At 48.8% G+C, this 24,166-nt stretch overlaps 1 protein-coding gene across 1 annotated transcript in view; it reads right to left on the bottom strand.

Annotated features, from left to right (window-relative positions):
• LOC119975681 (dentin sialophosphoprotein-like) overlaps window positions 1-24,166 on the bottom strand; it is a 155,507-nt gene that overhangs the window by 91,977 nt on the left and 39,364 nt on the right. The window lies entirely within an intron of this gene.

Raw genomic sequence — 24,166 nt, 5'->3', positions numbered from 1 at the left:
AAATCGTACAGGAATAAATTGTGGCGCTAACAATTATACATAAAGCCGAGAGACAGGTACAATAGAGGCTTTATTCCTGTACGATGTTGTCCCTCCATCCGCAACTGTAGACTGAGGGACTGAGCAGCTCTCGTACATATTTATACATAAGCTCCCTGTGGGCGGAGCTAGCCGGCAGGGGCTGACCGGAGGAACCTGTATTACAGGTACAGGCAGACATCCCCCTACTGCAGTACACATGACTCACCTAACTACAGTGGTTATCTCACCACACTGTACCTGTCCTGGGAGTGGTTGATGGGGACAGTGTAGAGGGAGCTTTACTCTGTATCTAACCCCGTGCTGTACCTGTCCTGGGAGTGTTTAATGGGGACAGTGTAGAGGGAGCTTTACTCTGTATCAAACCCCGTGCTGTACCTGTCCTTGGGGTGTTTGATGGGGGACAGTGTAGAGGGAGCTTTACTCTGTATCTAACCCCGTGCTGTACCTGTCCTGGGAGTGTTTAATGGGGACAGTGTAGAGGGAGCTTTACTCTGTATCTAACCCCGTGCTGTACCTGTCCTGGGGGTGTTTGATGGGGGACAGTGTAGAGGTAGCTTTACTCTGTATCTAACCCTGTGCTGTACCTGTCCTGGGAGTGTGTGATGGGGACAGTGTAGAGGGAGCTTTACTCTGTATCTAACCCCGTGCTGTACCTGTCCTGGGAGTGTTTGATAAGGACAGTGTAGAGGGAGCTTTACTCTGTATCTAACCCCGTGCTGTACCTGTCCTGGGGGTGTTTGATGGGGGACAGTGTAGAGGTAGCTTTACTCTGTATCTAACCCTGTGCTGTACCTGTCCTGGGAGTGTTTGATGGGGACAGTGTAGAGGGAGCTTTACTCTGTATCTAACCCCGTGCTGTACCTGTCCTGGGAGTGTTTGATAAGGACAGTGTAGAGGGAGCTTTACTCTGTATCTAACCCCGTGCTGTACCTGTCCTGGGAGTGGTTGATGGGGACAGTGTAGAGGGAGCTTTACTCTGTATCTAACCCCGTGCTGTACCTGTCCTGGGAGTGTTTAATGGGGACAGTGTAGAGGGAGCTTTACTCTGTATCTAACCCCGTGCTGTACCTGTCCTGGGGGTGTTTGATGGGGGACAGTGTAGAGGTAGCTTTACTCTGTATCTAACCCTGTGCTGTACCTGTCCTGGGAGTGTGTGATGGGGACAGTGTAGAGGGAGCTTTACTCTGTATCTAACCCCGTGCTGTACCTGTCCTGGGAGTGTTTGATAAGGACAGTGTAGAGGGAGCTTTACTCTGTATCTAACCCCGTGCTGTACCTGTCCTGGGGTGTTTGATGGGGGACAGTGTAGAGGTAGCTTTACTCTGTATCTAACCCTGTGCTGTACCTGTCCTGGGAGTGTGTGATGGGGGCAGTGTAGAGGGAGCTTTACTCTGTATCTTACCCCGTGCTGTACCTGTCCTGGGAGTGTTTGATAAGGACAGTGTAGAGGGAGCTTTACTCTGTATCTAACCCCATGCTGTACCTGTCCTGGGAGTGGTTGATGGGGACAGTGTAGAAGGAGCTTTGCTCTCTTTGCTCACCCTCCGCTGGGAGTACTGTTGGGGGGGTAGGGATGGGGGTGGATATGCTCCTTTCACCCTGTGCTTCTAACCAGTAGGAAAGCATTGCATGATGGGTTTCCAAGGTGCCAGTTTAACTACTGTTCCGCCCCCCCGACCCCCCGGCACTCCAAGTGTTCGTTGAAGTGTGTCAGTGGGAGAATGGGGGCTGCAAGGAGGGAGCCTAGCTCACCCTATTCAATCCTGCACTTCATGTTGGAATGGGTGGTGGAAGGCAGAGAGGGTTCTGGGACACAGATACACAAATTATTCGAGGTATCTTGCAATGTTGGTCAAAATAAGAACAAATAAACAAATCACTCGCTTCATTTACTCACAACACATTTGCAAAGTAGGAGATTTATGTTTAACTTCTATAAAAATTTGATGAGATCACACTTGGAGTTCTGTGAACAATTCTGGTCTCATTTTATACAAAAGATATTATGGCAGTGGGGAGCCGCAGCAAATATTCACAAAGATGGTATTGGAAATGAGAGAATCGAACTTTCAGGAGAGAGGGAACAGGTTGGCCCTGTGTTTTGAAAGACAAAACGACAGAGTGATCTGATTGTGTCTTGAACATTAGGAAAGGGTTTGACAGGGTAGGGTTTGTAAGGGCCACGAAGAATCCAGCTCGGGATTGTAGAGTCAAGCCAAAAGTAACTATTCACAAGATTATGTACCCAGGGCCAGCAATTCACTCCTGGTTCCCTCCCTAGGTGGTATTATATAACTAGGTTTAAGTAATATATGTAAATAACAGTAAATGTTGACGAACACTCAAGTCTTCGAAGTAAACTGAAATAATTTATTAAGTAACCATAAAACTAATAAATGAGTTTGACACTCTACTGAACTACTGCTGGCAATAAAGTTAGGATAAGTAACTGTACAAACTGTATCTAAGCTACACGTGGTGTCCAGGCTGCGATCCTCGACTACACTGCTGTTATCGGGTAACTCATGCTGGAAGAGAGGGAAAGCTTCTGGGATCTCAGTTAATATAGTGGATTTTGTAATGGTCATGCCACAGCGAGGTGTTGCGATTAACCCTTTAGTTACATGTCTGTCGACATATCATTGTGTTGCTCATGATTCCCCCACCCCCTCATTGGGAGAGAATATTCCCCAAGGAACATGAGATAACCATTCCGTGCTCGGTGGGCACCGCAGGGGGTGCACTGTTTCATCGACCCCAGTTTTCACATTTTGATTGCATATTTTTAAGTTTCTGTTGCTCTTTGTTCTTTTTGAGCTGTGCTCCATTTGTCTTTTAGGAGCGTGTAATGAACTCCAATTGGCTTTATTGGTTGGCCAATTGGAGTATGAGCTCCCTCAATGATAGCTCATTGAGGGGGCCCATATAAGCACCTGTGTAGGCTTTGTGAGCCAGTCTTAAGTTGACTGGACTGCTAGCAGCACTGTTTGTAGCTGCTCCTGTAATATCGTTATTGTAAATAAATATTGGTGTGGTGATGGAACTCCTGCCTCCCGTGGATTACTACCGAGCGGCTCCTTTCAATTTATCCCTCAGTTAATTTCTGCTCTTCTATTTAGTAGATTAGGCCCTAAAATAAAACATAGAACATAGAACAGTACAGCACAGTACAGGCCCTTCGGCCCACGATGTTGTGCCGACCATTTATCCTAATCTAAGGTCAACCTAACCTACACCCCTTCAATTTACTGCTGTCCATGTGCCTGTCTAAGAGTCGCTTAAATGTCCCTAATGACTCTGACTCCACCACCTCTGCTGGCAGTGCATTCCACACACCCACCACTCTCGGTGTAAAGAACCTACCTCTGACATCTCCCCTATACCTTCCTCCAATCACCATAAAATTCTGGCCCCTCGTGACAGCCATTTCCACCCTGGGGAAAAGTCTCTGGCTATCCACTCTATCCATGCCTCTCATCACCTTGTACACCTCTGTCTAGTCACCTCTCTGCCTTCTTCACTTAGGGCTGGTTTAGCTCACAGGGCTAAATCGCTGGCTTTTAAAGCAGACCAAGCAGGCCAGCAGCACAGTTCAATTCCCGTACCAGCCTCCTCGGACAGGCGCCGGAATGTGGCGACTAGGGGCTTTTCACAGTAACTTTATTGAAGCCTACTCATGACAATAAGCAATTTTCATTTCCAGTGAGAAAAGCCCTCGCTCCCTCAACCTTTCTTCATAAGACATGCCCTCCAGTCCAGGCAGCATCCTGGTAAATCTCCTCTGTACCCTCTCCAAAGCATCCACATCCTTCCTATAATGAGGCGACCAGAACTGGACACAATATTCCAAGTGTGGGCTAACTAGAGTTTTATAAAGCTGCAGCAAAACCTCACGACTCTTAAACTCAATCCCCCTGTAATGAAAGCCATCACACCATACGCCTTCTTAACAACCCTATCAACCTGGGTGGCAACTTTGAGGGATCTATGTACATGGACCCCAAGATCTCTCTGTTCCTCCACACTTCCAAGAATCTTGCCTTTAACCCTGTATTCAGCATTCAAATTCAACCTTCCAAAACAAATCACTTCATATTTATCAAGGTTGAACTCCATCTGCCACTTCTCAGCCCAGCTCTGCATCCTGTCAATGGCCTGTTGTAACCTGCAACAGCCCTCAACACTCTCTACAACTCCCCCAACCTTAATGTCATCGGCAAACTTACTAACCCACCCTTCCACTTCCTCATTCAAGTCATTTATAAAAACCACAAAGAGCAGAGTCCCAGAACAGATCCCTGCGGGACACCACTGGTCACCGACCTCCAGGCGGAATACTTTCCATCCACTACCACTCGCTGTCTTCTTTCGGCCAGCCAATTCTGTATCCAGACATCCACATTTCCCTGTATCCCATGCCCCCTAACTTTTTGAATGAGCCTATCATGGGGAACCTTATCAAATGCCTTACTGAAATCCATATACACCACATCCACTGCCCGACCTTCATCAATGTGTCTCGTCACATCCTCAAAGAATTCAATGAGGCTTATGAGGCATGACCTGTCCCTCACAAAGCCATGCTGACTATCTTTAATCAAACTATGTTTTTCTAAATAATCATCAATCCTATCTCACAGAATCCATTCCAATATTTTGCTCACCACAGACGCAAGACTGACTGATCTGTAATTCCCAGGGATTTCCCTATTCCCTTTCTTGAACAGGGGAACATTCACCTCCCTCCAATCATCCGGTACTACTCCAGTGGAGAGTGAGGACGCAAAGATCATCGCCAACGGCGCAGCAATCTCCTCCCTCGCTTCCCGTAGTAACCTTGGGTATATCCCGTCAGGCTCAGGGGACTTATCTATCCTGAAAAATACAACATGGAGTAACCAATTGTCCCCAGCCAATAGGATCCGGGCAGGTTGTAACAGAAGGTTCCAACTTGTGGGTGGATCAAAATTATGGGCAAACTTGTAAATTAGTCTCACATCAATCTAATCGGGAATTCAGGGGCAATGTCTTCACCCAGGTAGTGAAACAGGAGGGCCTGAGGATAGCAACATTGATACATTCAGAGGAAACTTGATGAACACAGCAGGGAACAGGAAATAGACCATAAGACAGAGGAGCAGAATTAGGCCACTCGGCCCAACGAGTCTGCTCCGCCATTCAATCATGGCTGATACTTTCTCATCCCCATTCTCCTGTCTTCTCTCCATAGCCCCTGATCCCCTTATTAATCAAGAGCCTGTCTATCTCTGTCTTAAAGACACTCAGTGATTTGGCCTCCACAGCCTTCTGCGGCAAAGAGTTCCACAGATTCACCACCCTCTGGCTGAAGAAATTCCTCCTCATCTCTGTTTTAAAGGATCATCCCTTTAGTCTGAGATTGGGTCCTATGGTTCTAGTTTTTCCTACAAGTGGAAACATCCTCTCCACGGCCACTCCATCCAGGCCTCGCAGTATCCTGTAAGTTTCAATAAGATCCCTTCTCATCCACTAAACTCCAATGAGTACAGACCCAGAGTCCTCAACCGTTCCTCATACGACAAGTACTTAATTCCAGGGATCATTCTTGTGAACCTCCTCTGGACCCTTTCCAAGGCCCCAGCACATCCTTCCTCAGATACGGGGCCCAAGACTGCTCATAATACTCCAAATGGAGTTTGACCAGAGCCTTATACAGCCTCAGAAGTACATCCCTGGTCTTGTATTCTAGCCCTCTTGACATGAATGCTAACATTGCATTTGTCTTCTTAACTGCCAACTGAAACTGCACATTAACCTTAAGAGAATTGTGAACAAGGACTCCCAAGTCCCTTCAAGCTTTTGATTTCCAAAGCATTTCCCCATTAACAAAATAGTCTATGCCTAAATTCCTCCTTCCAAAGTGCATAACCTCACACTTTTCCACATTGTGTTTCATTTGCCACTTCATTGCCCACTCTCCCAGCTTGTCCAAGTCCTTCTGCAGCCCCCTTGCTTCCTCAATGCTACCTGTCCCTCTACAGGTCTTTGTATCATCTGCAAACTTAGCAACAGTGCCTTCAGTACCTTCTTCCAGATCATGAGTGTGCATTGTGAAAAGTTGTGGTTCCAGCACCGACCCTGAGTCACACCACAAGTCACCGGCTGCCATCCTGAAAAAGACCCCTTTATCCCCACTCTCTGCCTTCTGCCAGTCAGCCAATCCTCTATCCATGCCAGGATCTTACCCTGAACACCATGGGCTTTTGACTTATTTAACAGTCTCCTATGCGGCACCTTGTCAAAGGCCTTCTGGAAAGATAAATAAATCACGTCTACTGGTTCTCCTTTGTCTAACTTCTTTGTTACCTCCTCAAAGAACTCTAACAGATTTGTCAGACATGTCCTCCCTTTGACAAAGCCGTGCTGACTCAGTCCTATTTTACCATGCACTTCCAAGTACTTCGCAATCTCATCTTTAATAACAGACTCTAAAATCTTACCAATGACTGAAGTCAGGCTAACAGGTCTATAATTTCCCGTCTTCTGCCTCACTCCCTTCTTAAACAGGGGTGTTAAATTAGCCACCTTCCAGTCCTCTGGGATCCTTCCAGCCTCCAGAGATTCCTGAAAGATCATCACTAATGCCTCCACAATCTCCTCAGCTATCTCTTTTAGAACCCTGGGGTGTAGTCCATCTGGTCCAGGTGACTTATCCACCTTCAGACCTTTCAGTTTCCCCAGAACCTTCTCCTCAGTGATGACCACTGCACTCACCTCTGCCCCCTGATTCTCCTGGAGCTCTGGCAGCCCACTGGTGTCTTCCACCGTGAAGACTGATGCAAAGTAACTATTCAGTTCCTCTGCCATTTCTTTGTTTCCTATTATTACTTCTCCAGCCACATTTTCCAGTGGTCCAAAGTCTATTTTTGCCTCTCTCTTACCTTTTATATATTGAAAAAATCTCTTCCGATCTTCCTTGATATTACTAGCTAGCTTGCACTCATACTTCATCTTCTCCCCCCTATTGCTTTATTAGTTGTCCTCTGCTCGCTTTTAAAGGCTTCCCAATTCACTGGTTTCCCACTAATCCTCGCCACTCTGTATGCTTATTCTTCAGCCTTTATGCTGCCCTTTATACCTCGTTATCTCTCTTCAGCCGTGGCTGCCTTGTCCTCCCCTTAGCATGTTTCCTCCTCCTTGGGATGAATTTCTGTTGTGCCTCCCTAATAACCCCCCAAAACTCCTGCCATTGCTGTTCCACTGTCTTCCCTGCTCGGCTCCTTTTCCAATCAACTCTGGCCAGCTCCTCCCTCATGTCTTTGTAGTTACCGTTATTTAATTGTAATACCGTTACAATTGCAGCTGATTGCAGCTTCTCCCTCTCAAACTGCAGCGTAAATTCTATCATATTGTGGTCGCTGCTCCCTAAGGGTTCCTTCACCTTAAGTTCCCTAATCAAGTCTGCCTCATTACACACCACCAAATCCAGAATTGCCTGTTCCCTAGTCGGCTCTGTCACAGGCTGCTCCAAAAACCATCTCTTAGACATTCCACAAATTCCTTCTCTTGGGATCCGCTAGCAACCTGATTTTCCCAGTCCACCTGCATATTGAAGTCCCCCATGATTATTGTAATGTTGCCTTTTTTAAATGCCTTTTCTATCTCCTGATTTATTTTCTGCCCCATATTCTGACTACTGCTAGGGGGCCTGTACATAACTCCCATCAGGGTCTTTTTACCTTTGCGATTCCTCAACTCTACCCACAGAGATTCTCTGCCTTCTGATCCTATATCGCTCCTTGCTATTGATTTAACTTCATTCCTTACTAACAATGCAACCCCACTCCCTTTGCCCATCTGCCTGTCCTTTCGATAGGACACATATCCCTGTATATTTAGATCCCAGCCCTGATACCCTTGCAGCCACGGTTCTGTGATGGCCACAACATCGTACCGACCAATTTCAATGTGCGCTACAAGCTCATTTACCTTGTTCCGTATACTGCGCGCATTTAGGTACAACACCCTCAATCCTGCATTGGCCAGCTCCCTTTTCACACTCTCCTCAGTCACTGTACCCTGTACTATGGCCCTATTTGATTTTTGACTATGGTTCTCTGCCTTACACTTTCCTCCTTTCTGCTTTTTTTTTCTGGCCCCGTTTTACTTCCCTCCTACTCCCTGCATCGGTTCCCATCCCCCTGCCACATTAGTTTAAACCCTCCCCAACAGCTCTAGCAAACACCCCCCCTAGGACATCGGTTCCAGTCCTGCCCAGGTGCAGACCGTCCGGTTTGTACTGGTCCCACCTCCCCCAGAACCGGTCCCAATGCCCCAGGAATTTGAATCCCTCCCTCTTGCACCATCTCTCGAGCCACGCATTCATCCTATCTATCCTGACATTCCTACTCTGACTAACTCGTGGCACTGGTAGCAATCCTGAGATTACTACCTTTGAGGTCCTACTTTTTAGTTTAACTCCTAACTCCCTGAATTCCGCTTGTAGGACCTCATCCCGTTTTTTTACCTATATCGTTGGTGCCTATGTGCACCACGACAGCTGGCGCACATAGGTTCACCCTCCCCCCCCCCCCAGAATGTCCTGCAGCCACTCCGAGACATCCTTGACCCTTGCACCAGGGAGACAACATACCACCCTGGAGTCTCGATTGCGTCCACAGAACCGCCTGTCAATTCCACCTACGATCGAGTCTCCTATCACTATAGCCCTGCCATTTTTCTTCCTGCCCTGCTGTGCAGCAGAGCCAGCCACGGTGCCATGAACCTGGCTGCTGCTGCCTTCCCCTGGTGAGCCATCTCCCTCAACAGTATCCAAAGCGGTATATCTATTTTGCAGGGAGATGACCGCAGGGGACACCTGCACTGCCTTCCTACTCTTGCTCGATCTTTTGGTCACCCATTTTCTATCTCCCTCAGTAACTTTCACCTGCGATGTGACCAACTCACTGAACGTGCTATCCACGATCTCCTCAGCATCGCGGATGCTCCAAAGTGAGTCCATCCGCAGCTCCAGAGCCGTCATGCGGTCTAACAGGCGCTGTAACTGAACACACTTCCTGCACGTGAAGTAGACAGGGACAGTGGACGTGTCCCTGAGCTCCTACATCGCACACAAGGAGCATGACACGGGTCTGGGATCTCCTGTCATGTCTTAAACTGTAGCTTAATTTATACAACTACAATTCCAAAAAACAAAAAATTAAATTAATGAAAAGAAATGAAACACTACTTACCAGCTGGTCCCCTCTTGGCCAATCTAATCACTGCCCTCCTGTCCCATTACTCCTCAGTTTCCCCCAGTCTAACCCTCAGTTTACCCACTCACCTTCCCAAGGTGCTCTTTGTCCAACCGTTTGTCTCCACGATCCACTCCTTAATAATATTAAATCTAAGTTGCGACCCTCAAGTAACTGTGAGGAGACAAAAAAGAAAAAAAAACCTCTCACCTTGTAAAATGTAGATCCGGTGTGCCCAGGAATGAAGGGGTTAAGGACTCGAGTCACCTGATTTACTGTGAGCCAATCAGGAGCCGGACCCTCTTTTGAAAGTGTGACATCACTCAGCACTCAGTTTGAAAACGTTCCCAAGACTGCCGACATCTCCCTCCGGACACTGCTCCCGGGATTCCCGGACACTTGTCCCCGGATTCCCAGACACTGCTCCCGGGATTCCCGTACATTTCTCCTGGGACTCCCGTTCACTCCTCCCGGGATTCCCGGACACTGCTCCCTGGATTCCCGGACACTGTTCCGCCATTCCCGACACTGCTCCTGAGATTCCCGGACACTGCTCTTGCCATTCCCAGACACTTCTGCTGCCATTCCCGGACACTACTCCTGGTAATCCCGGACAATGCTCCCGCAATGTCCGGACACTGTTCCTGGGGTTCCAAGACACTGCTCCTGCAATGTCCAGACACTGCTGCCGAGATTCCCGGGCACTGTTCCCGCGATTCCCGGACACTGCTGCCGGGATTCCCGGACACAGATCCCGCGATTCCCGCGCACTGCTGCCGGGATTCCCGGACACAGATCCCGCGATTCCCGGGCACTGTTCCCGCGATTCCCGGACACCGCTCCCGCGATTCCCGGGCACTGCTGCCGGGATTCCCGGACACAGCTCCCGCGATTCCCGGGTACTGTTCCCGCGATTCCCGGACACCGCTCCCGCGATTCCCGGACACTGTTCCCGCGATTCCCGGACACAGCTCCCGCGATTCCCGGGCACTGTTCCCGCGATTCCCGGACACCGCTCCCGCGATTCCTGGGCACTGCTCCCGCGATTCCCGGACACTGCTCCCGCGATTCCCGGACACTGCCGCCGCTATTCCCGGACACTGTTCCCGCGATTCCCGGACACTGCTGCCGCGATTCCCGGACACTGCTGCCGGGATTCCCGGACACAGCTCCCGCGATTCCCGGACACTGTTCCCGCGATTCCCGGGCACTGCTCCCGCGATTCCCGGACACTGCTGCCGGGATTCCTGGACACTGCTGCCGGGATTCCCGGACACTGTTCCCGCGATTCCCGGGCACTGTTCCCGCGATTCCCGGACACCGCTCCCGCGATTCCTGGGCACTGCTCCCGCGATTCCCGGACACTGTTCCCGCGATTCCCGGGCACTGTTCCCGCGATTCCCGGGCACAGCTCCCGCGATTCCTGGGCACTGCTCCCGCGATTCCCGGACACTGCTCCCGCGATTCCCGGACACTGCCGCCGCTATTCCCGGACACTGTTCCCGCGATTCCCGGACACTGCTGCCGCGATTCCCGGACACTGCTGCCGGGATTCCCGGACACAGCTCCCGCGATTCCCGGACACTGTTCCCGCGATTCCCGGGCACTGCTCCCGCGATTCCCGGGCACTGTTCCCGCGATTCACGGGCACTGCTCCCGCGATTCCCGGACACTGCCGCCGCTATTCCCGGACACTGTTCCCGCGATTCCCGGACACTGCTGCCGCGATTCCCGGACACAGCTCCCGCGATTCCCGGACACTGTTCCCGCGATTCCCGGACACTGCTGCCGGGATTCCCGGACACAGCTCCCGCGATTCCCGGGCACTGCTCCCGCGATTTCCGGACACTGTTCCCGCGATTCCCGGGCACTGCTCCCGCGATTCCCGGACACTGCTGCCGAGATTCCCGGACACTGCTGCCGGGGATTTCCTGGACACTGCTGCCGGGATTCCCGGGCACTGCTCCCGCGATTCCCGGACACTGCTGCCGGGATTCCCGGACACTGTTCCCGCGATTCCCAGACACAGCTCATCCCTAATTTCCCTCGAACTGAGTGTCTCGCTTGGCCATTCCAGCGGAGGGCAGCGATAGTTAAGAGTCAACCCCATTGCTGTGTGTCTGGCGTCACATACAGGCCAGACCAGGTAAGGACGGCTGATTTCCTTCCCTAAAAGACATGTGTGGGTTTTTCCAATAATTGACACTGGTCATCATTAAACTTTGAATTCCAAATTTCACCATCTGCCACTCTGGGATTGAACCTGGGCCCCCAGAGCATTTCTCTGGGTCTCTGGATTACTAGCCCAGTGACAATACTACCACGGCCTCCCCTTACTGCTCTTCGCTGTAAACACTGAAGAAAAGTAAAGTCGCCGCTGCTCCAGGTGATCATAGGCTGTTTTCTCCGGCATGGCATTGGCATTGGCATTGGCATGGCATGGCATTGAGGTGCGTAGGGAAGAAGTGTTGGCAATTCTGGACAAGGTGAAAATAGAAAAGTCCCCGGGGCCGGATGGGATTTATCCTAGGATTCTCTGGGAAGCCAGGGAAGAGATTGCTGAGCCTTTGGCTTTGATTTTTAGTTCATCATTGGCTACAGGAATAGTGCCAGAGGACTGGAGGATAGCAAATGTGGTCCCTTTGTTCAAGAAGGGGAGTAGAGATAACCCCGGTAACTATAGGCCGGTGAGCCTAACGTCTGTTGTGGGTAAAGTCTTGGAGAGGATTATAAAAGATACGATTTATAATCAGCTAGATAGGAATAATATGATTAGGGATAGTCAGCATGGTTTTGTGAAGAGTAGGTCATGCCTCACAAACCTTATCGAGTTCTTTGAGAAGGTGACTGAACAGGTAGACGAGGGTAGAGCAGTTGATGTGGTGTATATGGATTTCAGTAAAGCGTTTGATAAGGTTCCCCACGGTCGGCTATTGCAGAAAATACGGAGGCTGGGGATTGAGGGTGATTTAGAGATGTGGATCAGAAATTGGCTAGTTGAAAGAAGACAGAGAGTGGTGGTTGATGGGAAATGTTCAGAATGGAGTTCAGTTACGAGTGGCGTACCACAAGGATCTGTTCTGGGGCCGTTGCTGTTTGTCATTTTTATAAATGACCTAGAGGAGGGCGCAGAAGGATGGGTGAGTAAATTTGCAGACAACACTAAAGTCGGTGGAGCTGTAGACAGTGCAGAAGGATGTTGCAGGTTACAGAGGGACATAGATAAGCTGCAGAGCTGGGCTGAGAGGTGGCAACTGGAGTTTAATGTGGAGAAGTGTGAGGTGATTCACTTTGGAAAGAATAACAGGAATGCGGAATATTTGGCTAATGGTAAAATTCTTGGTAGTGTGGATGAGCAGAGGGATCTCGGTGTCCATGTACATAGATCCCTGAAAGTTGCCACCCAAGTTGATAGGGTTGTGAAGAAGGCCTATGGTGTGTTGGCCTTTATTGGTAGAGGGATTGAGTTCTGGAGCCATGAGGTCATGTTGCAGTTGTACAAAACTCTAGTACGGCCGCATTTGGAGTATTGCGTACAGTTCTGGTCGCCTCATTATAGGAAGGACATGGAAGCTTTGGAACGGGTGCAGAGGAGATTTACCAGGATGTTGCCTGGTATGGAGGGAAAATCTTATGAGGAAAGGCTGATGGACTTGAGGTTGTTTTCGTTAGAGAGAAGAAGGTTAAGAGGTGACTTAATAGAGGCATACAAAATGATCAGAGGGTTAGATAGGGTGGACAGTGAGAGCCTTCTCCCGCGGATGGAGGTGGCTAGCACGAGGGGACATAGCCTTAAATTGAGGGGTAATAGATATAGGACAGAGGTCAGAGGTGGGGTTTTTTACGCAAAGAGTGGTGAGGCCGTGGAATGCCCTACCTGCAACAGTAGTGAACTCGCCAACATTGAGGGCGTTTAAAAATTTATTGGATAAGCATATGGATGATAAGGGCATAGTGTAGGTTAGATGGCCTTTAGTTTTTTTCCATGTCGGTGCAACATCGAGGGCCGAAGGGCCTGTACTGCGCTGTATCATTCTATGTTCTATGTTCTATGTTCTCTGTTGAGGGGGTAGAGCTGGCTGGTGGTGGTTTAACCTGAGGGTCACCACACCTCAGGCGAGGGGCGAGGTTGAGAAGGCGGGGCCTTCATGAATAACCTCAGCCGGTACGGGAATTGAACCCACGCAGCTGGCCTAGCTCTGCATCACGAACCAGCTGTCCAGCGAAAAACACGGGCCGCTGATTCTGGGCTAGAGATATTTACACTTTGCTGTCCTTGGAAATTGCGGTGGAACTTCCTTAATCACCGGCAGCCTCAGGCCTCCAGCCAATAGTCTGCGCAGGCTCCAGTGCGGAGCAGGTTCGATCTAGCCAGGCCCCCTTGTGACCCCCTTGTGGGAAGGCATTGTTTTTTAATTTTTCCAAATAAGATACAATTTAGTGTGGTAAATCCACCTACCCTGCACATCTGTGGGTTGTGGGGGTGAGACCCACGCACACACGTGGAGGAAGTGGAAACACCACAAAGTCACCCAAGATCCAAATTAAACCCGGGTCCCTGGTGTTGTGAGGCAGCAGCATCGACCTGTGTTCCCCGTCTTATTATGTTTCTGCCTTATGTTTACTTCAATTATCTTATTCATTTATAATTATCTCCTCATTCAATGTTCTGTTCTGATGTTTCAGTGAAACATTGGTCGAAGCTTGCAAAGTTTAATGGGAAACATTTATTTATAAAAATAATTTTATAATTACCAAACTTTGAAACCAGTTTACATTTAACTTAACATTTCACTCTATCAGCTGAACAATTACATTTTGTGTAATAAACTCAAATTTCTTTCAATAAAATATATTTTCTCACTTAAACGCAATAATTCTGCCTATTTGTAAAGGGGAGGGAGGAGAGGGAGGGAGAGAGTGGGGGCAATGGGCAGAAGGGGAGAGACAGAGAGAGGGAGTGAGATGAGGAGGGAGAGAAGGTTCAGACATATCAATTGTTAATTTTACAAGCACAACAACTGAGATCGCGAAGTACTTGGAAGTGTATGATAAAATAGGATTGAGTCAGCTCGGCTTCGTTAGAGTTCTTTGAGGAAGTAACAAGGAAGTTAGACAAAGGAGAACCAGTGGACGTGATTTCTTTAGATTTCCAGAAGGCCTTTGACAAGGTGCCGCATAAGAGACTGTTAAATACGTTAAAAGCCCATGGTGTTCAGGGTAAGATCCTGGCATGGATAGAGGATTGGCTGACTGGCAGAAGGCAGAGAGTGGGGATAAAGGGGTCTATTACAGGATGGCAGCCGGTGACTAGTGGTGTGCCTCAGGGGTCTGTACTGGGACCACAACTTTTTACAATATACATTAATAGAGATAGAGAAATACAGCACAGAACAGGCCCTTCAGCCCACGATGTTGCGCCGAACTTTTGTCCTAGGTTAATCATAGAATTTTGGACAATTTTTCATGGCCAATCCACCCAACCTGCACATCTTTGGACTGTGGGAGGAAACCGGAGTACCCGGAGGAAACCCACGCAGTCACGGGGAGGATGTGCAGACTCCACACAGACAGCGACCCAAGTCGGAATCGAACTTGGGACCCTGGAGCTGTGAAGCAATTGTGCTATCCACAATGCTACCGTGCTGCCCTTAAGAAGTTAACCTACACTACATTATTCTACCCTAATCCATGTACCTATCCAATAGCCGCTTGAAGGTCCCTAAATTTTCCGACTCAACTACTTCCACAGGCAGTGCATTCCATGCCCCCACTACTCTCTGGGTAAAGAACCTACCTCTGACATCCCCCCTATATCTTCCACCATTTATCTTAAATTTATGTCCCCTTGTAATGGTGTGTTCCACCCGAGGAAAAAGTCTCTGACTGTCTACTCTATCTATTCCCCTAATCATCTTATAAACCTCTATCAAGTCGACCCTCATCCTTCTCCGTTCTAATGAGAAAAGGCCTAGCACCCTCAACCTTTCCTCGTATGACCTACTCTCCATTCCAGGCAACATCCTGGTAAATCTCCTTTGCACCTTTTCCAAAGCTTCCACATCCTTCCTAAAATGAGGTGACCAGAACTGCACACAGTACTCCAAATGTGGCCTGACCAAGGTTTTGTACAGCTGCATCATCACCTCACGGCTCTTAAATTCAATCCCTCTGCTAATGAACGCTAGCATACCATAGGCCTTCTTCACAGCTCTATCCACTTGAGTGGCAACTTTCAAAGATCTATGAACATAGACCCCAAGATCTCTCTGCTCCTCCACATTGCCAAGAACCCTACCATTAACCCTGTATTCCGCATTCATATTTGTCCTTCCAAAATGGACAACCTCAAACTTGTCAGGGTTAAACGCCATCTGCCACTTCTCAGCCCAGCTCTGCATTCTATCCACAACTCCACCAATCTTCGTATCATCTGCAAATTTACTGACCCACCCTTCAACTCCCTCATCCAAGTTGTTAATTAAAATCACAAACAGCAGAGGACCCTGAACTGATCCCTGCGGTACGCCACTGATAACTGGGCTCCAGGCTGAATATTTGCCATCCACCACAACTCTCTGTCTTCTATCAGTTAGCCAGTTTGTTATCCAACTGGCCAAATTTCCCACTATCCCATGCCTCCTTACTTTCTGCATAAGCCTACCATGGGGAACCTTATCAAATGCCTTACTAAAATCCATGTACACTACATTCACTGCTTTACCTTCATCCACTTGCTTGGTCACCTCCTCAAAGAAGTCAATAAGACTTGTAAGGCAAGACCTACCCCTCACAAATCCGTGCTGACTATCCCTAATCAAGCAGTTTCTTTCCAGATGCTCAGAAATCCTATCCCTCAGTTCCCTTTCCATTACTTTGCCTACGACCGAAGTAAGACTAACTGGCCTGTAATTCCCAGGGTTATCCCTATCCCCTTTTTTGAACAGGGGCACGACATTAGCCACTCTCCAATCCTCTGGTACCACCCCTGTTGACATGGTCTGGAAGAAGGTACTGAAGGCGCTGTTGCTAAGTTTGCAGATGATACAAAGATCTGCAGAGGGGCAGGTAGTATTGAGGAAGCAAGGGGGCTGCAGAAGGATTTGGACAAGCCAGGAGAGTGGGCAATGAAGTGGCAAATGAAATACAATGTGGAAAAGTGTGAGGTTGCACACTTTGGAAGGAGGAATTTAGGCATAGACTATTTTCCAAATGGGGAAATGCTTAGGAAATCAGAAGCACAAAGGGGCTCGGGAATCCTGGGCGGGATTCTCTGAAGGTTAATATGCAGGTTCAGTCGGCAGTTAGGAAGGCAAATGTTAGCATTCATTCGCTCCAGTCAAGCAGGTTTGAAAAACTGGACAGGGAGTTTACGCAGATGCTGGTACGTCCGTCCCTCTGGGTCATCGCGTCGTGCATGTGCGACAGACCACTGACTTAATTCAGTGATCAGAAAGGAAGTTACGGGCCCATGTGTGAACGTTCATATCATCAGGAAAGAGGAAGACTTTTAATCATTATGTCAATAACTCTGTTTGAGAGATAAGCACATGTACTTGAGTAAATATTTGAAGAGCAATTTCACACCGGCATTCAGTGCTCCTAAACTTTCCCCCAACTGAGGCTCTCTTTGACTCTTCAAACACATTACTAATAACTTTCTAATTTCTATTTGCAATGCGCACGGTTAGAGACTGTCCGTAAGTCAGTCAATTATTAAATGACCAAAATGTTAGGAGCATGAATGGCCACAGATTGGAAAAGTGTGATGACCATTAGATTAAAAGGAGGGTTCTGTAGAACATTAACTGTATTACACTTGGAGAGCGTGTGTGTGAGGGCGGGAGAGAGAGAGGGAGTAAGTTTATGTGAGAGAGGGAGATCAAAGACAAAGATGGTGTGAGAGAGCATGTGAGAGAGGGTAATGGAGAGAGGGTGAGATACGACCATAAGAAACAGGAACAGGATGGCCATTCAGCCCTTCGAGCTGCTCTGCTGTTTAATATGGAGCTGGATTCTCCGATTTTGAGGCTATGTCTAGTTTTACAAAGAAAAAATGGGCGAGGCACATTTTTACACAGCTATTCTACACAGCTGCAACATGACTTGCCAATTTTATACTCAATGCCCCGGCCAATGAAGGCAAGCATACCGTATGCCATCTTGACTACCTTCTCCACCTGTGTTGCCCCTTTCAGTGACCTGTGGACCTCTACATCTAGATCTCCCTGACTTTCAATACTCTTGAGGGTTCTACCATTCACTGTATATTCCCTACCTGTATTAGACCTTCCAAAATGCATTACCTCACATTTGTCCGGATTAAACTCCATCTGCCATCTCTCTGCCCAAGTCTCCAAACAATCTAAATCCTGCTTTATCCTCTGAGTCCGCATCGCTATCCGCAATTCCACCAACCTTTGTGTCGTCTGCAAACTTTCTAATCAGACCAGTTACATTTTCATCCAAATCATTTATACATACTGCGAACAGCAAAGGTCCCAGCACTGATCCCTGCGGAACACCACTAGTCACAGCCCTCCAATCAGAAAAGCACCCTTCCATTGCTACCCTCTGTCTTCTATGACCTAGCCAGTCCTGTATCCATCTTGCCAGCTCACCCCTGATCCCGTGTGACTTCATCTTTTGTACCAGTCTGCCAAAAGGGACCTTGTCAAAGGCCTTACTGAAGTCCATATAGACACCATCCACTGCCCTACCTGCATCAAACATCTTTGTGACCGCCTCGAAAAACTCCAACAAGTTAGTGAGACACGACCTTCACTTCACAAAACGGTGCTGTCACTCGCTAATACCTCCATTTGCTTCCAAATGGGAGTAGATCCTGTCTCGAAGAAATCTCTCCAGTAATTTCCCTACCACTGACGTAAGGCTCACTGGCCTGTAGTTCCCTGGATTATCCTTGCTACCCTTCTTAAACAAAGGAACAACATTGGCCATTCTCCAGTCCTACGGGACATCACCTGAAGACAGTGAGGATCCAAAGATTTCTGTCAAGGCCTCAGCAATTTCCACTCTTGCTTCCTTCAGTATTCTGGGGTAGATCCCATCAGGCCCTGGGGACTTATCCACCTTAATATTTTTCAAGACGCCCAACACCTCGTCTTTTTGGATCTCAATGTGACCCAGGCTATCTACACACCCTTCTCCAGACGCGACATCCACCAATTCCTTCTCTTTGGTGAATACCGATGCAAAGTATTCATTCAGTACCTCGCCCATTTCCTCTGGCTCCACACATATATTCCCTCCCCTGTCCTTCAGTGGGCCAACCCTTTCCCTGGCTACCTTCTTGCTTTTTATGTACGTGTAAAAAGCCTTGGGATTTTCCTTAACCCTATTTGCCAATAACTTTTCATGATTCCTTTTAGCCCTCCTGACTCCTTCCTACTTTCCATATATTCCACACAGGCTTTGTCTGTTCCCAGCCTTCTAGCCCTGACAAATGCCTCCTTTTTCTTTTTGATGAGGCCTACAATATCTCTCGTTATCCAAGGATCGTGAAATTTTCCATATTTGTCCTTCTTCCTCACAGGAACATGCTGGTCCTGAATTCCTTTCAACTGACATTTGAAAGCCTCCCACATGTCAGATGTTGATTTAGCCTCAAACATCCCCCCCCCCCCCCCCCCCCAATCTAGGTTCTTCAGTCAGTTCTCACCTAATATTGTTATAATTAGCCTTCCCCCAATTTAGCACATTCACCCTAGGACCACTCTTATCCTTGTCCACCAGCACTTTAAAACTTACTGAATTGTGGTCACTGTTCCCGAAATGCTCCCCTACTGAAACTTCTACCACCTGGCCGGGCTCATTCCCCAATACCAGGTCCAGTACAGCCCCTTCCCTAGTTGGACTGTCTACATATTGTTTTAAGAAGCCCTCCTGGATGCTTCTTACAAACTCTGCCCGGTCTCAGCCCCTAGCACAAAGTGAGTCCCAGTCAATATTGGGGTAGTTAAAGTCTCCCATCACAACAACCCTGTTGCTTTTACTCCTTTCCAAAATCTGTCTACCTATCTGCTCCTCTATCTCTCGCTGGCTGTTGGGAGGCCTGTCATAAACCTCCAACATTGTGACTGCACCCTTCTTATTCCTGATCTCTACCCATATAGCCTCACTGCCCTCTGAGGTGTCCTCCCGCAGTACAGCTGTGATATTCTCCCTAACCCGTAGCGCAACTCCGCCACCCCTTTTACATCCCCCCCTACCCAGCCTGAAACATCTTGTAATGAACTCCAATTGGCTTTACTGGTTGGCCAATTGGAGTATGAGCTCCCTCAATGATAACTCATTGAGGGGGCCCATATAAGCACCTGTGTAGGCTTTGTGAGCCAGTCTTAAGTTGACTGGACTGCTAGCAGCACTGTTTGTAGCTGCTCCTGTAATATCGTTATTGTAAATAAATATTGGTGTGGTGACGGAACTCCTGCCTCCCGTGGATTACTACAGTGGCGACGAGGTAAACTACGAATTTTGCGGATACCAGCTGCCGCACTCGGAGGGTAAGCCTTGCCATTTTAAAAATGCCGTTTTTTGGAAGGTTAGAGACATTCGACCCGGCTATTGAGGACTGGTCCCAGTATGTGGAGAGAATGTGTTACTTCTTCCGGGCAAATGATATACTGACGGACGAAAGGAGACGGCTTATCCTGCTGTTGGCGTGCGGACCCTCCGCTTTCGCCATTATACGTAGTCTGACTTATCCCGATGCGCCGGACACAAAAACTTTCCAAGAAGTAACGGAATTGGTGAAAGAGCACTACGACCCAAAACTACTCCTCATTTTGCGTAGATACAGATTTTACACAGCGAATCGGGAAGACAGGGAGTCAGTCACAAATTTCTTGACCCGCCTGAGAAGGCTGGCGGAAAAATGTGAGTTCGGTCCGACGCTAAATGAAATGTTTCGGGACCGGTTAGTGTGTGGTATAAACAACCTCTCAATACAGAAACGCCTGCTGGCGGAAACGGAGCTAGACTGCAGGCAGGCGTTTCAGCTTGCACTGTCCCTAGAAAAGGCAGCAAGTGGGGCGCAGGAACTACAGGGCACGCCAATGGAGGTAGATATCTGTGAGAGGGACTACCACAACGGGTCCTGCTACCAGATAGCCGCACTCAGGAAAAACCTGAGGAATAGAGGGAAAAAGGAAAACCCCAGAACTGTCCCCAAGTCTGCCAGGACTAACTGGAGACAGAGGGAAGTACCGGCTGAGGCTCCCCCAACAGAGAAGGACCGTTTCTGGCACCAGACAGAGTGGGGTAACAATGACAGAAACCCTAGAAGGAGGTGGCAAAAGAGAAATAGCAGGTGGGGACGCAGGGAAGTACACAACCTAGACGCCCCATCCTCCTCCGAAGGGGAACAATTATATAATATTGCAACGAAGAAAGCAGAACCCATTAGGATTACCCCACGGGTGAATGGGCGAACGACAATAATGGAAATAGACACGGGTGTGGCCGTATCAGTAATGGGAGTGGCAGCATTTAGAAAAATCAAGGATGGACTCCAGCCACTAACCCTAACAAAAACATTGACGAAACTTAAAACCTACACGGGGGAACCCCTGGAAGTTCTAGGCATGACTCATGTACCCGTGGAATATGAGAAACAATTGCTCAGATTACCGTTGACGATAGTAGAGGGCTCCGGACCGAGCTTAATTGGACGGAACTGGCTGAAAGACCTAAAATTAGATTGGATGAATATTTTCCAGAGTGGAAGCGGGCAGTTGAGTGGAGTACTCCAAAAATACCCGGAGGTCTTCCAGGAAGGTTTGGGGGAAATCATAGGCGCCAAAGCAACTTTGCACGTGGACCCAGAAGCCCTTCTGAAATTTTGTAAGGCCAGGCCGGTACCTTTTGCATTAAGGAAGAAAGTAGATGACGAAATAGAAAGGTTACGGCGCGACGGCATTATCAGACCAGTACAGTTCTCGGAATGGGCAGCGCCGGTGGTACCAATTTTGAAGCCAGACGGCTCCATACGTCTCTGTGGAGATTTCAAACAGACAGTAAACAAATACTCACTGCTGGACAAATACCCAATCCCGAAAATAGACGACCTATATGCCAAATTGCCAGGTGGGCTTTTGTTCACGAAACTGGACATGAGCCACGCCTACCTGCAGTTAAAACTGGACAAGGGCTCCCAGAGGAAAAATGTGTTTTTCTGGCCCCACAAGTGACGTACCTGGGATATAAAGTAGACGAGTCAGGCTTACACCCATTAGAAGACAGAGTAAGGGAAATAAAAGAAGCCCCAGCTCCCACCACGGTCCAGGAGTTACGATCATTTCTAGGGTTGGTAACCTATTATGGAAAATTTATTGAAAATAGGGCGTCCATCCTAGAACCCCTCCAACAGCTACTAAAAAAGGGGCAAGAATGGAAATGGTCCACCCGCCAAAACCGAGCATTTAGGGACATTAAGGAACAGCTGTCATCCAAAAATGTCCTAGAGCATTATGACCCAAGGAAGGAGTTGGTGGTCACTTGTGATGCATCCCCCTACGGGGTAGGAGCCGTCTTAGCCCATAGAGGAAGGAATGGGGAAGAACGGCCAATAGCCTATGCTTCGAGGACCTTGGCGATGGCTGAGAGGAAGTACGCCCAAATCGAGAAGGAAGGACTGGCGGTGATATTCGCAGTAAAGAAATTTCACCAGTATCTGTACGGGCGGAAATTCACCATAGTGACGGACCATAAGCCGTTATTAGGGTTATTAAAAGAAGTCAAGTCAATACCCCCGATCGCATCAGCTAGAATCCAACGCTGGGCGTTGCTACTGGCGGCATATAGATACGTTCTGGAGCACAGACCGGGAACGCGAGTAGCAAATGCAGATGCTTTGAGCAGACTTCCCCTCCCGGACACTCCGCCGCAAATACCAAAAGTAGAGGAGACAGTAATGACTCTAAATTTTTTGGACACCCTACCAGTAGACGCACAACATATTCGGTTGTGGACGCAAAAAGGCCCAGTTTTAGCCAAGATGAAGCATTTACTGCTAACAGGGGAACTGGAAAGACCAGGGGAGCCCCAGATGCACCCATACTGGAGCAGAAGGGACCAAATAACCGTAGAAGACGGTATCCTATTATGGGGAGCCCGGGTAATCGTCCCAGCTCAGGGCCGTCAGTCAATCTTAACTGAGTTACATCACGGACACACAGGGGTGTCTAAAATGAAGATGCTAGCTCGAAGCTACGTTTGGTGGCCAGGTTTGGACATAGCAGGACCAGACATAGCAGCCTTGGTACGTCGGTGCCAGGAGTGCCAACAGGGGCAAAGAGTGCCACCAGCTGCGCCATTGCACCCGTGGGAATGGCCAGGCAGACCGTGGACCCGCCTGCATATTGACCACGCCGGCCCTTTCATGGGCAATGTTTTTGGTGATAGTGGACGCCCACTCCAAATGGTTGAATGTCCACCGGGTAAACACGGCAAGCACAGCATCGACAATTGAAAAGCTCAGGGCCTCGTTTGCAACACATGGACTTCCGGAGGTATTGGTGTCGGACAACGGAACGGCATTCACAAGTGGGGAATTTGGAAAATTCCTGAAGGAAAACGGAGTCCGTCACATCAAAACAGCCCCTTACCATCCAGCGACCAACGGCCTGGCAGAGAGAGCGGTCCAGACACTTAAAGCGGGACTCGAGAAGCAGCCGGCAGCATCAATGGACACAAAGCTCTCCCACTGGCTGTTTGATTACAGGACCACACCGCATTCCACAACGGGCATACCGCCAGCTGAACTCTTAATGGGAAGGCGGCTGCGAACGAGGCTGAGTCTCCTTTTCCCAAATTTAACGGGGAAAGTGGAGAAACAACAGGAGGCCCAACGCAGGGGGCATGATAATAGTCGGCAGCAGAGACATTTCCAGGTGGGGGCACCGGTTTGGGTCAAGAATTATGGGAATGGACCAACGTGGGTCAAAGGCACGGTAGAGTCCCAAACAGGGCCCATATGCTATGAGGTTTCAATAGGAGGCAAGGTGCTGAAGAAACACCTAGACCAAATAAGGGCAGTGGAACCACACCTGGAGGCAGGCGAAGCAGGACCGCCTCAAGCTGGGATAGCCCAGACGGAAAGGATACCCACACCCCAGCCCCGAGCAATTTCTCCAGACCCCGTCATCCAGTCGTCAGAGTCGGAGATGGACACACTCGACGAGGCCGCCGCGACACCTCTCCCCGAGGAGGAGGATGAACAACTTCCAAGGAGGTTGTCAAGGAAAAGACGGGCATCTATAAGGTACACCCCGCCCACTTCGGACAACAACCTGGCGGACGACACAGAGGTGACAGACCCAGACATGAGGAGCTGGAAGAAGCTCAGAGGAATGCCAGCTGGCAGGAATTCCCCGGACCTTGGGGGGGAGGGGTGTAATGAACTCCAATTGGCTTTATTGGTTGGCCAATTGGAGTATGAGCTCCCTCAATGACAGCTCATTGAGGGGGTCCATATAAGCACCTGTGTAGGCTTTGTGAGCCAGTCTTAAGTTGACTGGACTGCTAGCAGCACTGTTTGTAGCTGCTCCTGTAATATCGTTATTGTAAATAAATATTGGTGTGGTGACGGAACTCCTGCCTCCCGTGGATTACTACACATCTAAATCCTGGAACGTTTAGCTGCCAATCCTGTCCTTCCCTCAACCAGGTCTCTGTAATGGCAACAAGATCATAGTTCCAAGTACTAATCCAAGCTCTAAGCCTTACTTGTTATACTTCTTGCATTAAAACATATACACTTCAGGCCACCAGACCCGCTGTTTTCAGCAACATCTCCCTGTCTGCTCTGCCTCAGAGCCATACTGGTCCTATTCCCTAGTTCTCCCTCAATGCTTTCACCTTCTGAC

Source organism: Scyliorhinus canicula, chromosome 13, assembly GCF_902713615.1.
Source record: "Scyliorhinus canicula chromosome 13, sScyCan1.1, whole genome shotgun sequence".
NCBI lineage: Eukaryota > Metazoa > Chordata > Chondrichthyes > Carcharhiniformes > Scyliorhinidae > Scyliorhinus > Scyliorhinus canicula.
Note: the sequence above shows the minus strand (reverse complement) of the source record. Positions and strands in the feature narration are given on the sequence as shown.